We start from the raw sequence: 15,682 nt of genomic DNA, 5'->3' as shown, positions 1-15,682 counted from the left end.
AGGTGACAGGTTCCCTTTAAATAAAAAAAATTATATACACAAGTTTCATATACCGTAGCTGAAATCGTTCTAACATGGAAAATTATGTTACTAGGTCATTTTTACCCTATCATGAACATAAACAAAACAACCCCACCCCACCCCCCAAAAAATGGCAGAATTGGGTAATTTTGTCAACACTTTGCAACACTTGGAATTTGTTTTCCTGTTTTCCAGCAAATTTTTTGTAATGAATTAAAAACTACAACTTGACCACAAAAAAACTAACAAACTGAGTTATGACTCTTACAAGAAAAAGAGAAAGAATTACATTTTAAAAATTTTGATATTCCAGAAATTTTTTTTGACTGTAAATATTTTGAAAGTGTAGTTGATGTACTCCTATACTCACAAACGCGTTGCAGAAAGTGCAAAGTCAGGAAAAAATTATAAGCAGGGTAATACAGTAATCCACTTTAGGTGTCTGCTTCTTCTTCTCCTTCCTCGGGAGGCTGGGGGACTGCCTCCACCTGCTTCCTGGAGCCCCGATCCCAGATGCCCCCTCACCGCCCCAAGATGCCAACTGACGGTACATTGTGACTAGGGTGTCCACTAGCATTTCTCCAGCCCTGATCCTGGCTCACCTCCTTCTCTCTTCCGACCTGCCTAGGCCCCGCAGTTCGCTCACTAGTTGCTGGATCCTGGCTCTCCTGTCTGCAGTCCACAAGAACCCCAGCAGTGAAGGCTGTGGCCTGGGTTCGAGCCTTGGTGGTTCTGGAAAGCGGCCGGTTCTGGACCAGAGACTACAGCTACCTCAGCTGTTGAGCAGCATGATCTGTCTCCAATATTCCTCTGGTCTCTTCCTTGGGAGTCTCGCAGGATTCTGCCATCTTTGTTGCCTTGCTAGCCACTAAGCATGTTACACTGTATGAATTACTAATTCAGTTCAGAAAAATTTTCAACATTTTTTTTGAGTATTATATACCACTGAAATGTAACAGAAAGCACGTAATACTCTATGGATGAGTAATGGAATATAAAAAAATTTTTAAATGCTATTTTAGAGTCTTATATACCACAGAAATGTACCCCAGAGCACATAATGCTGTATGGATGACTAATTGTATCCAGACCAATTTTTAAACGCTTTTGCTGAATCTTATATCCACCAAAATGTCACAGAAAGCACCAAATACTATATGGATGACTAATTGAATACAGACACATTTTTACACACCTTTCTGGAGTCTTATATACCCCCCAAAATTATCAGAAAGCACCTAATACTGTATGAAGGACTAATTGAATCCAGATAACTTTTTCAACGCTTATTTGGAGTTTTATAAACCACAGAAATTTAACATAAATCACCTGATACTCTACAGGTGAGTAATTGAATCCAGAAAAAAAATGTAACGCTCTTTTTGCAGTATTACATACCATAGAAATGTACCACAAAGCATGTAATACTCTATGGGTGAATAACTGAATCATGAAAAAAAATTCAATGCTGTTTTTTAGTTTTACATACCACTGTAATGTAACAATAACCACATTAAACTGTATGGATGACTAATGGAATCCAGAAAAATTTGAACATAAATATTTTGAAAGTGTAGTTGATGTACTTCTACACTCAAAGGCTTTGCAGAAAGTGTAAAGCCAGGAAATTTTTTTAAGGAGGGTCATCCAGTCATTCACAGACCCTACAAGGCAACAACTGGCGGGCCTCATTCAAATATTTTTAAAGTGTAGTTCATAGAATGGTAGAGTTGGAAGGGACCTCCTGGGTCATCTGGTCCAACCCCCTGCTCAAAGCAGGATTCACTAAATCATCCCAGACAGTTGTCTGTCCAGCCTCTGTTCGAAGACTTCCATGGAAGTTTCTGTACTCCTACACTCAAAGGCTTTGCACAAAGTGCAAAGCCAGGAAAATATTATAAGGGTCGTGCCCTTGCCATCCACATCCACCGCCCCACCCCCCCTCCATCACCATTCATCCACATCCGCCTCTCACTACTTGCCTCTCCCACGTACAGCTCCCAAGCTCTTCGCCTTCCTGAAAAATCTCACTCCATCTTGCCCAAACAGATCAAACATAAAACCATGTCACAAATCCAAGAACTACTTCCTCTTTCTCTTCCTACTGCTACTTATTTCAGGGGATATCTCCCCCAACCCTGGTCCACCATTCCCCAACTTCAACCCCTCCCCCACCTCACACTGAAACCTTATCAACATTAACTGTACTCCTTCATCTCCCTTTTTTAATTGTGCACTCTGGAATCCACGGTCTGTATGCAATAAGCTTCCTTTCCTGCACAACTACTTTCTGAACAACTCGCTTAATCTGTTGGCCCTCACTGAAACCTGCATTCAGGATTCTAACACAGTCTCCAATGCAGCTACTTCTCATGGCAGCTTACTTTTCTCCCATTGCCATAGACTGGCAAACAGACTTAGTGGTAGAGTAGGCATGCTCCAGTCCCCACTGTGCACTTTCCTGGTCATCCCTTCAGTTCCATCACTCTCATTCCCTTCTTTTGAAGTCCAATCCATCAGGCTCTTCCATTCCCTTTCCCTCAGAGTAGTGGTCATATACCATCCCCTAGGCTAACCCACCTAGCTCCTTGACCATTTTTCTGCCTGGCTGCCGCACTTCATGTACTCAGAATTGCCAACCCTTATCCTGTGAGACATCAACAACCCCACTTCCCCATCTGCATTCCAGCTTCTATCTTTAACTACTTCTCTTGGTCTCACACAGATCTCAACCTCTGAGTTACAAAAAGATAGCAACACCCTTGATCTGGTCTTTGTCCGGCTCTGTTCAATCTTCTACCTAGATAACTCATATCTTCCCCTCTCTGACCACAACATTTTCTCCTTCACGCTCAAAAATCCTCATCCACACAAGCACACTCCTACCTACCATACATTCAGAAATCTACAAGCCGTTAACCCTCATACACTTACAGACTCCCTACACTCATCACTGTCCCCAATCTCCTCTTTCTCCTGTCCTGATTTGGCTTTACACCACTACAATGACACACTCAGAAGTATCCTGGACCAAGTAGCGCCCCTCACCCTCAGAATCTCTTAAACACACAGTAAAACGGCCCTGGCTCACGTCGCAAACTAGATTTCTCCAGCGATGCTCTAGGCGTGCCGAAAGCCTATGGAGGAATACTCGCAAACTAGAAAACTTCATCCACTACAAATTTATATTAATGACCTACAACTCTGCCCTTCACCTTGCTAAACAGACCTATTACACCACCCTGATCTCCTCACTGTTCAAAAACCCCCAAAAAACTTTTCGACACTTTTCACTCCCTCCTCAGTCCAAAAACACAAGCCACTATCGCAGACATCTGAGCTGATGACCTGGCCTCCCACTTTACAGAGAAAATAGAGAATATCTGTCAGGAAATCGTCTCCCAGCCACCGGTGCCTTGACTCCCACCCCTCCCCACATCTCCTCTGGCTCACTCTCCACATTTGATCCCATCACAGAAGAAGTCTACAATGTTCTCCTACTACATGCACTACTGACCCCTTTCCCGTCCCAACTCTTACAGCCTCTCTCTTCAGTCATCACTACTCACCTAAATAAAATCTTTAATCTCTCCTTTTCTTCTGGTATTTTCCCCTTCTCCTTCAAACACTCGATCATTACTCCATTATTTAAAAAACCCTCTCTCGACCCATCCTGCACAAATAACTACAGACTAGTCTCCAATCTCCCCTTCATCTTTAAACTTTTGGAGTGCCTGGTCTATTCCCACCTTACCTGTTACCTCTCCACTCACTCTCTCCTAGATCCATCTCAGTCTGGCTTCGGCCCCCTACATTCTACAGAAATTGCATTCATCAAAGTGACCAATGACTTTCTGACAGCAAAACATAACTGTGACCACTCTCTGCTCATTCTTCTTGACCTCTCTGCAGCTTTTGACACTGTTGACCACCATCTTCTACTCTCTATGCTCCAATCACTAGGCATTAAGGGCACTGCTTTATCCTGGCTACACTTCTTTTCCTCTTCCTCTCACTGTTGGGGTCCCTTAGGACTCAGTCCTTGGCCCTCTTCTCTTCTCTCTGTATACGGCCCCAATTGGACAGACCATCAGCAGATTTGGCTTTCAGTACCATCTTTATGCTGATGACACGCAACTATGGATGTCATCCCATGACCTTACCCCTGGTGTACTGCAGAACACCAGTGACTGTCAGTCCGCAGTATCCAACATCATGTCCACGCTATATCTCAAACTCAACGTATCCAAAACTGAATTTCTTCTACTCCTGCCATCTACTGACCTCCCTAAATCTGACAACTCCCTCTCTGTGGTGTGGCACCATAATAATGCCTAGGCAGCAGGCGCGCTGTCTGGGTGTTATGTATGACACCAATCTCTCCTTCACCTCCCATATATAATCTCTTGCCTGCTCTTGTCGCTTGCACCTAAAGATCATCTCTAGAATCCGCCACTTTCTCACCATGGAAACAACGAAAACTGTTGTGATTCGGTTATTTGGCTCCCCCAGTGGTCGCTTGTGGTACTGGTGTCTTGTGAGCTTTTCACCTGTTTCTATCAGGATGTGGGAGTTTCCTATTTAGCCTTGTTCCTCAGTCATTCCAATGCCGGCCATCAATGTAATCAGAGTCTTTCTGTTGCATGTACCTGCTCCCAGTCTGCTGACCAGCTAAGTTGGACATTTCTGTCCTTAGTCTATTTTTGTATGTTTTGTCCAGTTTGCAGTTATGTGATTCTCTGCAGCTGGAAGCTCTTGTGGGCTGAAATTGCCACTCCGGTGCCATGAGTTGGCACATGAGTTTAAGGTAATTTCAGGATGGTTTTTGATAGGGTTTTGTAGCTGACTGCGAAGTCCACTATTGTATCCTTCTGCTATCTAGTTAGTGGGCCTCGCTGTGCTAAATCTGTTTTCATACTACGTTTGTCTTTTCACCTTAACTCACCGTTATTATATGTGGGGGGCTACTATCTCCTGTGGGGAATTTTCCTCTGGAGGCAAGCCAGGACTGTGTTTCATCTATTAGGGGTAGTTAGTCCTCCGGCTGGTGCGAGACGTCTAGCGAAAACGTAGGCACGTTCCCTGGCTACTATTAGTTGTGTGTATAGGTTTAGCATCGCGGTCAGCTCTAGTTTCCATCACCCGAGAGCTTGTCCGTTTTTCTATGTTTCTGATGTTCCCCTGCCATTGGGAACCATAACAGTATGGCCGGCCTACATGTTTAATCTATGGGCTGAAGCAGGAGAGAAAAAGGAACTGTGTGGAATTTTTTTTTTTTCTCTGAAGTTGCACTCCAGCTCTAATTGCAGTCTCCTGCTTTCCTCTCCTCTTAACCCCTGAATGGCTCAGATTTTATCTGTTGAAATATGGATCTCCAGAGTCTGGCTACAAATTTGAATAATCTTGCTGCTAAAGTTCAGAATATACAAGATTTTGTTATACATGCTCCTCGGTCTGAACCTAAAATTCCTTTACCAGAGTTTTTCTCCGGAGATCGATCTTGTTTTCTGAATTTTAAATACAATTGTAAATTGTTTCTTTCTCTGAGATCTCACTCTGCTGGAGATCCTGCACAGCAGGTTAAAATAGTGATTTCATTATTGCGGGGTGACCCTCAAAATTGGGCATTTTCATTGGCGCCAGGGGATCCTGCGTTGCTCAATGTGGATGCGTTTTTTCTGGCCTTAGGGTTGCTTTATGAGGAACCTAATTTAGAGATACAGGCTGAAAAGGCCTTGATAGCCCTCTCTCAGGGGCAAGATGAAGCCGAAATATATTGCCAAAAATTTCGAAAATGGTCTGTGCTTACTCAGTGGAATGAGTGCGCTCTGGCGGCAAATTTCAGAGAAGGTCTCTCTGATGCCGTAAAAGACGTCATGGTGGGGTTTCCTACGCCTACGGGTCTGAATGAGTCCATGACAATGGCTATTCAGATTGATCGGCGTTTACGGGAACGCAAACCTGTGCACCATTTGGCGGTGTCTTCTGAGAGGGTACCAGAGAGTATGCAATGTGATAGTTTTCTGTCCAGAAGCGAACGACAGAATTATAGGCGCAAAAATAAGTTGTGCTTCTATTGTGGGAATTCAACTCATGTTATATCAGCATGCTCAAAACGAACAAACAAAGTTGCTAAATCCTCTGCTATTGGCACTTTGCAGTCCAAGTTTATTTTGTCTGTGACTTTAATTTGTTCGTTATCTTCTATTGTCGCGGATGCTTATGTGGATTCTGGTGCCGCTTTGAGTGTTATGGATTGGTCCTTTGCCAGGCGCTGTGGGTTTGATCTAGAGCCTCTGGAAGTCCCTATACCTTTAAAGGGTATTGATTCTACACCATTGGCTAGTAATAAACCACAATATTGGACACAAGTGACTATGCGTATGACTCCAGACCATCAGGAGGTGATTCGCTTCCTTGTGTTGTTTAATCTACATGATGTATTAGTGCTGGGATTGCCATGGTTGCAAACCCATAACCCAGTCCTTGACTGGAAAACAATGTCTGTACTAAGCTGGGGATGTCAGGGAAATCATGGGGGCGCACCTTTGGTTTCCATTGCTTCATCTATTCCCTCTGAGATCCCGGCTTTTTTGTCTGATTATTGTGATGTTTTTGAGGAGTCTACTCTTAATTCTCTTCCCCCTCACAGAGATTGTGATTGCGCCATAGATTTGATTCCTGGCAGTAAATTTCCTAAGGGTCGTTTATTCAATCTGTCTGTACCTGAACATGCTGCTATGTGAGAGTATATTAGGGAGTCCTTGGAAAAAGGACATATTCGTCCTTCTTCGTCTCCTTTAGGAGCAGGGTTCTTTTTTGTAGCCAAAAGAGATGGTTCTTTGAGACCTTGTATTGATTATAGACTCTTAAATAAGATCACAGTCAAATATCAGTATCCTTTGCCATTGCTGACAGATTTATTTGCTCGCATTAAGGGAGCTAAGTGGTTCTCTAAGATTGATCTTCGCGGTGCGTATAATTTGGTGCGAATTAAGCAGGGGGATGAGTGGAAAACCGCATTTAATACGCCCGAGGGCCATTTTGAGTATTTGGTAATGCCTTTTGGTTTGTCAAATGCCCCTTCGGTCTTTCAGTCTTTTATGCACAATATTTTCCGTGAATATCTGGATAAATTCATGGTTGTGTATCTGGATGATGTTTTGATTTTTTCGGATGACTGGGAGTCTCATGTTCAACAGGTTAGGAAGGTTTTTCAGGTTTTGCGGACCAATTCTCTGTTTGTAAAGGGTGCAAAGTGTGTTTTTGGGGTTCAGAAGATTTCTTTTCTGGGGTACATTTTTTCCCCTTCTTCTATTGAGATGGATCCTGTTAAGGTTCGGGCAATTTGTGACTGGACGCAGCCGACTTCTCTTAAGAGCCTTCAGAAATTTTTGGGCTTTGCTAATTTTTATCGTCGATTCATAACTGGTTTTTCTAGCGTGGTCAAGCCTTTGACTGATTTGACTAAAAAAGGTGCTGATGTTGCCGATTGGTCTCCTGCTGCTCTGGAGGCCTTTCGAGAGCTTAAGCGCCGCTTTTCTTCTGCCCCTGTGTTGCGCCAGCCTGATGTTTCACTTCCTTTTCAGGTGGAAGTTGATGCTTCCGAGATTGGAGCGGGGGCGGTTTTGTCACAGAAAAGTTCAGATGGTTCAGTGATGAGACCTTGTGCGTTCTTTTCTCGAAAATTTTCGCCCGCCGAGCGAAACTATGATGTTGTTAATCGGGAGCTTTTGGCGATGAAATGGGCATTCGAGGAGTGGCGTCATTGGCTTGAGGGTGCTAGACATCAGGTGGTGGTCTTGACTGATCACAAGAATTTGATTTATCTTGAGTCGGCCAGACGTCTGAATCCTAGACAGGCGCGCTGGTCGTTGTTTTTCTCTCGGTTTAATTTTGTGGTCTCGTATCTGCCAGGTTCTAAAAATGTGAAGGCTGATGCCCTTTCTAGGAGTTTTGAACCTGATTTCACTGGTGATTCCAAACCTACGGGTATCCTTAAGGATGGGGTGATATTGTCTGCTGTCTCCCCTGACCTGCGACGTGCTTTACAAGAGTTTCAGGCGGATCGGCCTGATCGTTGTCCGCCTGGTAGATTGTTTGTGCCGGATGAGTGGACCAGTAGAGTCATCTCGGAGGTTCATTCTTCTGCGTTGGCAGGTCATCCGGGAATTTTTGGTACCAGGGATTTGGTGGCTAGGTCTTTCTGGTGGCCTTCCCTGTCTCGGGACGTGCGTACTTTTGTGCAGTCTTGTGATGTTTGTGCTCGGGCCAAACCTTGTTGTTCTCGGGCTAGTGGATTGTTGTTGTCCTTGCCTATTCCTAAGAGGCCTTGGACATACATCTCTATGGATTTTATTTCTGATCTCCCTGTTTCTCAGAAAATGTCTGTCATCTGGGTGGTGTGTGACCGTTTTTCTAAGATGGTTCATTTGGTACCTTTGCCCAAGTTGCCTTCCTCATCTGAGTTGGTGCCTCTGTTTTTTCAGAATGTGGTTCGGTTGCATGGTATCCCGGAGAATATAGTTTCTGACAGGGGATCTCAGTTTGTGTCCAGATTTTGGCGGGCGTTTTGTGCCAGGATGGGCATTGATTTGTCTTTTTCGTCTGCATTTCATCCTCAGACGAATGGCCAGACGGAGCGTACTAATCAGACCTTGGAGACTTATTTGAGGTGTTTTGTGTCTGCTGATCAGGATGACTGGGTCACCTTTTTGCCGTTGGCAGAGTTTGCCCTTAATAATCGGGCCAGTTCTGCCACTTTGGTTTCCCCTTTCTTTTGCAATTCGGGGTTCCATCCTCGTTTTTCATCTGGTCAGGTGGAATCTTCGGATTGTCCTGGAGTGGATACTATGGTGGACAGGTTGCATCGTATTTGGGGTCAGGTGGTGGACAATTTAAAGTTGTCCCAGGAGAGGACTCAGCATTTTGCTAATCGCCATCGTCGTGTTGGTCCTCGTCTTCGTGTTGGGGACTTGGTGTGGTTGTCTTCCCGTTTTGTCCCTATGAGGGTCTCTTCTCCTAAGTTTAAGCCTCGGTTCATCGGTCCTTATAGGATTTTGGAAATTCTTAACCCTGTGTCTTTTCGTTTGGACCTCCCAGCATCCTTTGCTATCCATAATGTTTTCCATCGGTCGTTATTGCGGAGGTATGAGGTGCCAGTTGTGCCTTCTGTTGAGCCTCCTGCTCCTGTGCTGGTTGAGGGTGAATTGGAGTACGTGGTGGAGAAAATCTTGGACTCCCGTGTTTCCAGACGGAGACTTCAATATCTGGTTAAGTGGAAGGGCTACGGTCAGGAGGATAATTCTTGGGTTTCAGCTTCAGATGTTCATGCCTCTGATTTGGTCCGTGCCTTTCATAGGGCTCATCCAGATCGCCCTGGTGGTTCTTGTGAGGGTTCGGTGCCCCCTAATTAAGGGGGGGGGGTACTGTTGTGATTCGGTTATTTGGCTCCCCCAGTGGTCGCTTGTGGTACTGGTGTCTTGTGAGCTTTTCACCTGTTTCTATCAGGATGTGGGAGTTTCCTATTTAGCCTTGTTCCTCAGTCATTCCAATGCCGGCCATCAATGTAACCAGAGTCTTTCTGTTGCATGTACCTGCTCCCAGTCTGCTGACCAGCTAAGTTGGACATTTCTGTCCTTAGTCTATTTTTGTATGTTTTGTCCAGTTTGCAGTTATGTGATTCTCTGCAGCTGGAAGCTCTTGTGGGCTGAAATTGCCACTCCGGTGCCATGAGTTGGCACATGAGTTTAAGGTAATTTCAGGATGGTTTTTGATAGGGTTTTGTAGCTGACTGCGAAGTCCACTATTGTATCCTTCTGCTATCTAGTTAGTGGGCCTCGCTGTGCTAAATCTGTTTTCATACTACGTTTGTCTTTTCACCTTAACTCACCGTTATTATATGTGGGGGGCTACTATCTCCTGTGGGGAATTTTCCTCTGGAGGCAAGCCAGGACTGTGTTTCATCTATTAGGGGTAGTTAGTCCTCCGGCTGGTGCGAGACGTCTAGCGAAAACGTAGGCACGTTCCCTGGCTACTATTAGTTGTGTGTATAGGTTTAGCATCGCGGTCAGCTCTAGTTTCCATCACCCGAGAGCTTGTCCGTTTTTCTATGTTTCTGATGTTCCCCTGCCATTGGGAACCATAACAGAAAACCCTGACTGTTGCACTGATCCACTCCTGCCTTGAGTACTGTAACACTCTATTAGTTGGTATTCCCCTCACTCGACTTTCCCCTCTCCAGTCCATCTTTAATGCAGCATCCAGGCTCGTCTATCTGACTAATCGGTACATGGACGCCTCCGCTCTGTGCCAGTCATTGCACTGGCTGCCCACTCATAATAGGATCCTATTTAAACTGCTTGTTCTAACCCACAAAGCTCTCCACAGTGGGGCACCCCCCTACATCTCCTCCCTCATTTCTATTTATCAGCCTACCCGCTCGTTACGCTTCACAAGCGACTTTTGACTAACCTCTGCACTAATCCGTACCTCCCACTCCTGACTCTTAAGACTTCTCCCGAGATATGGCAATATTCTGGAATGTTCTACCCCAAGAAATTAGGACTAACCACAACTTATACAGTTTTAGACGCTCCCTCAAAACACATTTGTTTAGAGTGGCCTATCACGTTCCCTAATCGAAGTGTGTGTGTGTGATTCATTAGTTATCTGAAAATAACTATTCATCAAACTCCATTGCACCCAAAAGTACCACACATACTGGCTGGTGACTACCTCAGCCTTTATCTATCCCCCATTCCCTCAATATGGCTGGGCCATCATTATAAATACACACCTGTATTTTGTGTCTCTCCCCACCTCATTATAGATTGCAAGCTATGACGAGCAGGGTCATCATTATTTTGCTCTACTTATTGTATTATCTTTAACATTGTTACTTATGACTTGTATATGAACTGTTGAATTGTAAAGCACTGCGGAATATTTTGGTGTAATATAAATAAAGATTATTATTATTATTATTCATACACCTTTGAAGGTAACAACCAGAGGGCCTCATTCAAATATTGAATACTAAAAGAGAGAGTGAGCCTGTCAGCATTCTTTGTTGACAGGCGAAACCGCCTGTCTGTTGTGACCCTACGGAGGCACTAAAAACACGCTCAGGCAAGACGATATCGGCAGGGCAGCACAACACCTCCAAGGCATAGAGGGAGAGCTCATGCCAGGTGTCCAGCTTTGAGGTCCAATAGTTGAAAGTTGCAGATGAATTAGGGAGTATACTGCTTTAGTCGGCCAGGTATTGCTTGACCATCTTTATTAACCCCTTCATGACCCAGCATATTTTGACCTTAATGACCTGGCCATTTTTTGCAATTCTGACCAGTGTCCCATATGAGGTAATAACTCAGGAACACCTCAACGGATTCTAGCGATTCTAAGGTTGTTTTTTCATGACATATTGTGCTTCATGTTAGTGGTAAATTTAGGTCGATAATTTTTGCATTTATTTGTGAAAAAATTGGAAATTTGGCAAAAATTTGGAAAATTTTGCAATTTTCAATTTTGAATTTTTATTCTGTTAAACCACAGAGATTTGTGACACAAAATAGTTAATAAATAACATTTCTTACATGTCTACTTTACATCAGCACAATTTTGGAAACAAATTTTTTTTGTTAGGAAGTTAAGGGTTAAAAGATGACCAGCGATTTCTCATTTTTACAACAAAATTTACAAAACCATTTTTTTAGGGACCACCTCACATTTGAAGTCAGTTTGAGGGGTCTATATGGCTGAAAATACCCAAAAGTGACACCATTCTAAAAACTGCACCCCTCAAGGTGCTCAAAACCACATTCAAGTTTATTAACCCTTCAGGTGTTTCACAGCTGCAGAAGCAACATGGAAGGAAAGAATGAACATTTAACTTTTTAGTCACAAAAATGATCGTTTAGCAACATTTTTTTTATTTTCCCAAGGGTAAAAGGAGAAAGTTGTTGTCCAATTTGTCCTGAGTACGCTGAAACCCCATATGTGGGGGGGGGGGAGGGAGGAACCACTGTTTGGGCACACGGCAGGGCTCGGAATGGAAGGAGCGCCAGTTGCCTTTTTGAATGAAAAATTAGCTCCAATCGTTAGCGGACACCATGTCGCGTTTGGAGAGCTCCTGTGTGCCTAAACATTGAAGCTCCCCTACAGGTGACCCCATTTTGGAAAATAGACACCCCAAGGAACTTATCTAGATGCATAATGAGCACTTTGGTCCCTCAGGTGCTTCACAAATTGATCTTTAAAAATTAAAAAGTACTTTTTTTCACAAAAGTTTTCTTTAAGCCTCAATTATTTTCATTTTCACATGGGCAACCGGATAAAATGAATCCTAAAATTTGTTGGGCAATTTTTCCTGAGTACACCGATACCTCATATGCGGGGGTAAACCACTTTTTGGGCGCACAGCAAAGCTTGGAAGGGAAGGAGTGCCATTTGACTTTTTGAATGGAAAATTAGCTCCAATCGTTAGCGGAGACCATGTCGCGTTTGCAGAGCCCCTGTGTGCCTAAACTTTGGAGCTCCCCAACAAGTGACCCCATTTTGGAAACTAGACCCCCCCAAGGAACTTATCTAGATGTGTGGTGAGCACTTTTAACCCTCAAGTGCTTCACAGAAGTTTATAACGCAGAGCTGTGAAAATAAAAAAAAAACATTTTGTTTCCTCAAAAATTATTTTTTAGCCCGCAATTTTTTATTTTCACAAGGGTAGCAGGAGAAAATGGACCCCAAAATTTGTTGTCCAGTTTGTGCTGAGTAGGCTGGTACTCCATATGTGGGGGGAACCACTGTTTGGGCACACGTCGGGGCTCGGAAGGGAAGTAGTGACGTTTTGAAATGCAGACTTTGATGGAATGGTCTGCGGGCATCATGTTACGTTTGCAGAGCCCCTGATGTGCCTAAACAGTAGAAACCCCCCCACATATGACCCCATTTTGGAAACTAGACCCCCAAGGAACTTATCTAGATGTGTGGTGAGCACTTTTTGCCCCCAAGAGCTTCACAGAAGTTTATAAAGCAGAGCCGTGAAAATAAAAAATCATTTTTTTTCCTCAAAAATGTGTTTTTAGCCCGCAATTTTTTATTTTCACAAGGGTAACAGGAGAAATTGGACCCCAAAAGTTGTTGTCCAGTTTGTCCTGAGTACGCTGGTACCCCATATGTGGGGGGAACCACTGTTTGGGCACACATTGGGGCTCGGAAGGGAAGTAGTGACGCTTTGGAATGCAGACTTTGATGGAATGGTCTCGGAAGGGAAGTCATGTCGCGTTTGGAGAGCCCCTGATGTGCCTAAACAATGGAAACCCCCAAATTCTAACTCCAACCCTAACCCCAACACACCCCTAACCCTAATCCCAACCCTAACTCTACCCCTAACCCTACCCCTAATCCCAACCCTAACTTTAGCCCCAAACCTAAGCCTAATTTTAGCCCCAACCCTAACCCTAACTTTAGCCCAACTCACTTTAGCCCAACTCTAACCCTAATGGCAAAACTGGGGCGGGAGGGCAGTGTGGCTGGGGAAGATCACTGGGGCATGGGGCAGATCAACGGGGCAGGGGGCAGATCATTAGGGCGTAGGGTGATCAGTGGGGGGGGGCAGATCCGTGGGGCAGGGGGCAGATCTGCAGGGCAGAGGGGTGATCACTTGGGCAGGGGGGAGATCATCGGGGCAGGGAGATCAGCGGGGCAGGGTGCAGATCAGCAGGGCAGGGGGGAAATCAGCAGGGCAGGGGGGTGATCAGGGGGGCAGGAGGTGATCGGGGTGATCACTGGGGCGGGGGGGTGATCACCGGGGCCAGGAGGGGGCTGTCAGGCGCGGGGGGGCTGAGGAGGTGTAGCAGCGTATGGAGCCGGCAGCAGCAGGGGGGTGATCACCGGGGCAGGGGAAAGGGAGCAGACGGCGGGGGGAATGGAGGGCAGCAGAGGGGAGTACCTGGCGGCGGTGATCGCGGTGAGTATGTGGCAGGGCAGCATGCAGGCACCTCGCCGTTCAGCTTCCACAGGTGGCATGAAGCTGGACAGCGAGGCAGCCATGGTTTACTCTGCCCCTCCACATCTCAATGAAGAGATAGCGTCACATGGACCCTAGCTCCAATCAGGTCACCAGAGGGATCGTAGCCACGGAGGGGGGGGGGCAAAGCCCCTGGTCTCAAGTACAAGTCCCCCTGTTCCTGCGGGTCAGGTGAAATTTCAGTTAACCCTTTCACCCGACCCGCAGGAACGCGATCCCACCATGATGCATACTCTGCGTCACAGGTCGGATTGTCACCGACTTTCTTGATGCATACACTGCGTCATAGGTCGGGAAGGGGTTAAAAACCTATTCCAACTTGTCAAAAATACCCAGTCATCAGGGGCTGTCTCCTGGGAGGGTGTCATTAAATTGGCCCAGGCCTTTGACATTGTACCCCTGCCTCTGCTGTACCTGCTGTGTATCTTCCTCAACTCTCCTCCTTGGTTGGGCAAGGAAGCTTGTCCCCTGCTGCTAGCATTGTCTGATGGAAATTTTTTCAACATATTTTCTACAATGGCATTCTGGTGTAGCACTATTTTGGAAGACCTCTCTGCCTGAGGAAGAAGAGATGCAAAGTTCTCCTTCTAGCATGGATCTAGCAGGGCGAACAACCAGTACTCTTTTTTTTGGCCAAGATGAATGTAACGCAAGGGTCACAGGAAAGGCATTGGTACATAAAGTCGGCCATATGTGCAAAGGTCCCTGCAGCCAGCACTTCCCTGTCTCCAACATGATGACGACTCTCTATCTCCTCCTCCCTCTCTTCCTCTTCATTCCCATCCTCAGCCCCAGGACAAAAACTTGTGTGGGTACTAGCCTCTGTTGCTCTAGACAACAGCTCCTATTCCTCGTCAGCCTCTACATCCTCATTGTTACACAATCTGCACTGAGCAGATGAGATGACCTTTTTTTTTTTCCTCAGAACTGTCACTGGTCCACCCCTCAGGGTGTCCCGGATGCAGTTACTGACAGCTCGGCCATTCAATCTGGTACAGGGGTGTGCTGAAGCTGTCAGTACTTTGATTGACAGCATGACCATCCAGTCTGGTGACTGGGAGGTGTCAGCTGTCTCAGGTGTTCACTATCCAGGGTAATGGCCATGCCTGCTTAACGGAGCAGCTTCTCCCAGACCACTGTCAGACGTACATTCATTTTGTGAGATTGTGCTTTCTGCTCCCTGTGCCTTGAGTTCTATATGCTTGATCTGTTGCCTGACCTTGGACCTCATTCTGACGATCCGCCTATTTAACCCCTTCAGCTCTGATCTGTTATCCTCCCGCTACTCTGACCTTGGACCATTATCGAACTACTCTTTTGTCTCTTTTGTCATGCTGCTGCAGTGCAGTACAGCGCAACCTCCACCAAGGGGAGCTGGTGAGGGAAGTGAGGCTGCACACACACAGTAGCACCGAGCACCGCAGAGCAGCAGCACAGGTGCCACCAAGTGGCGAGAGAGTGGTCAGACAAGCCAAGTCAAAAAACAGTCAGGAGCAGAAGTACCAGAGGTCGCAGCAGTACACGTGGTCAGAAACAAGCCAGGGGGATCAGCAACAGTCAGAAGCGGATAAGACAATAACAAAAAGCAGAAGCGAGTCCGAATGCAAGCCAAGTCAAAACCAGGGAATCAAG

At 45.6% G+C, this 15,682-nt stretch overlaps 1 protein-coding gene across 1 annotated transcript in view; it reads left to right on the top strand.

Moving 5' to 3' along the window:
• LOC143768146 (uncharacterized) overlaps positions 1–15,682 on the top strand; it is a 350,260-nt gene that overhangs the window by 215,083 nt on the left and 119,495 nt on the right. The window lies entirely within an intron of this gene.

This window comes from Ranitomeya variabilis, chromosome 4 (assembly GCF_051348905.1).
Source record: "Ranitomeya variabilis isolate aRanVar5 chromosome 4, aRanVar5.hap1, whole genome shotgun sequence".
Lineage (NCBI taxonomy): Eukaryota > Metazoa > Chordata > Amphibia > Anura > Dendrobatidae > Ranitomeya > Ranitomeya variabilis.
Note: the sequence above shows the minus strand (reverse complement) of the source record. Positions and strands in the feature narration are given on the sequence as shown.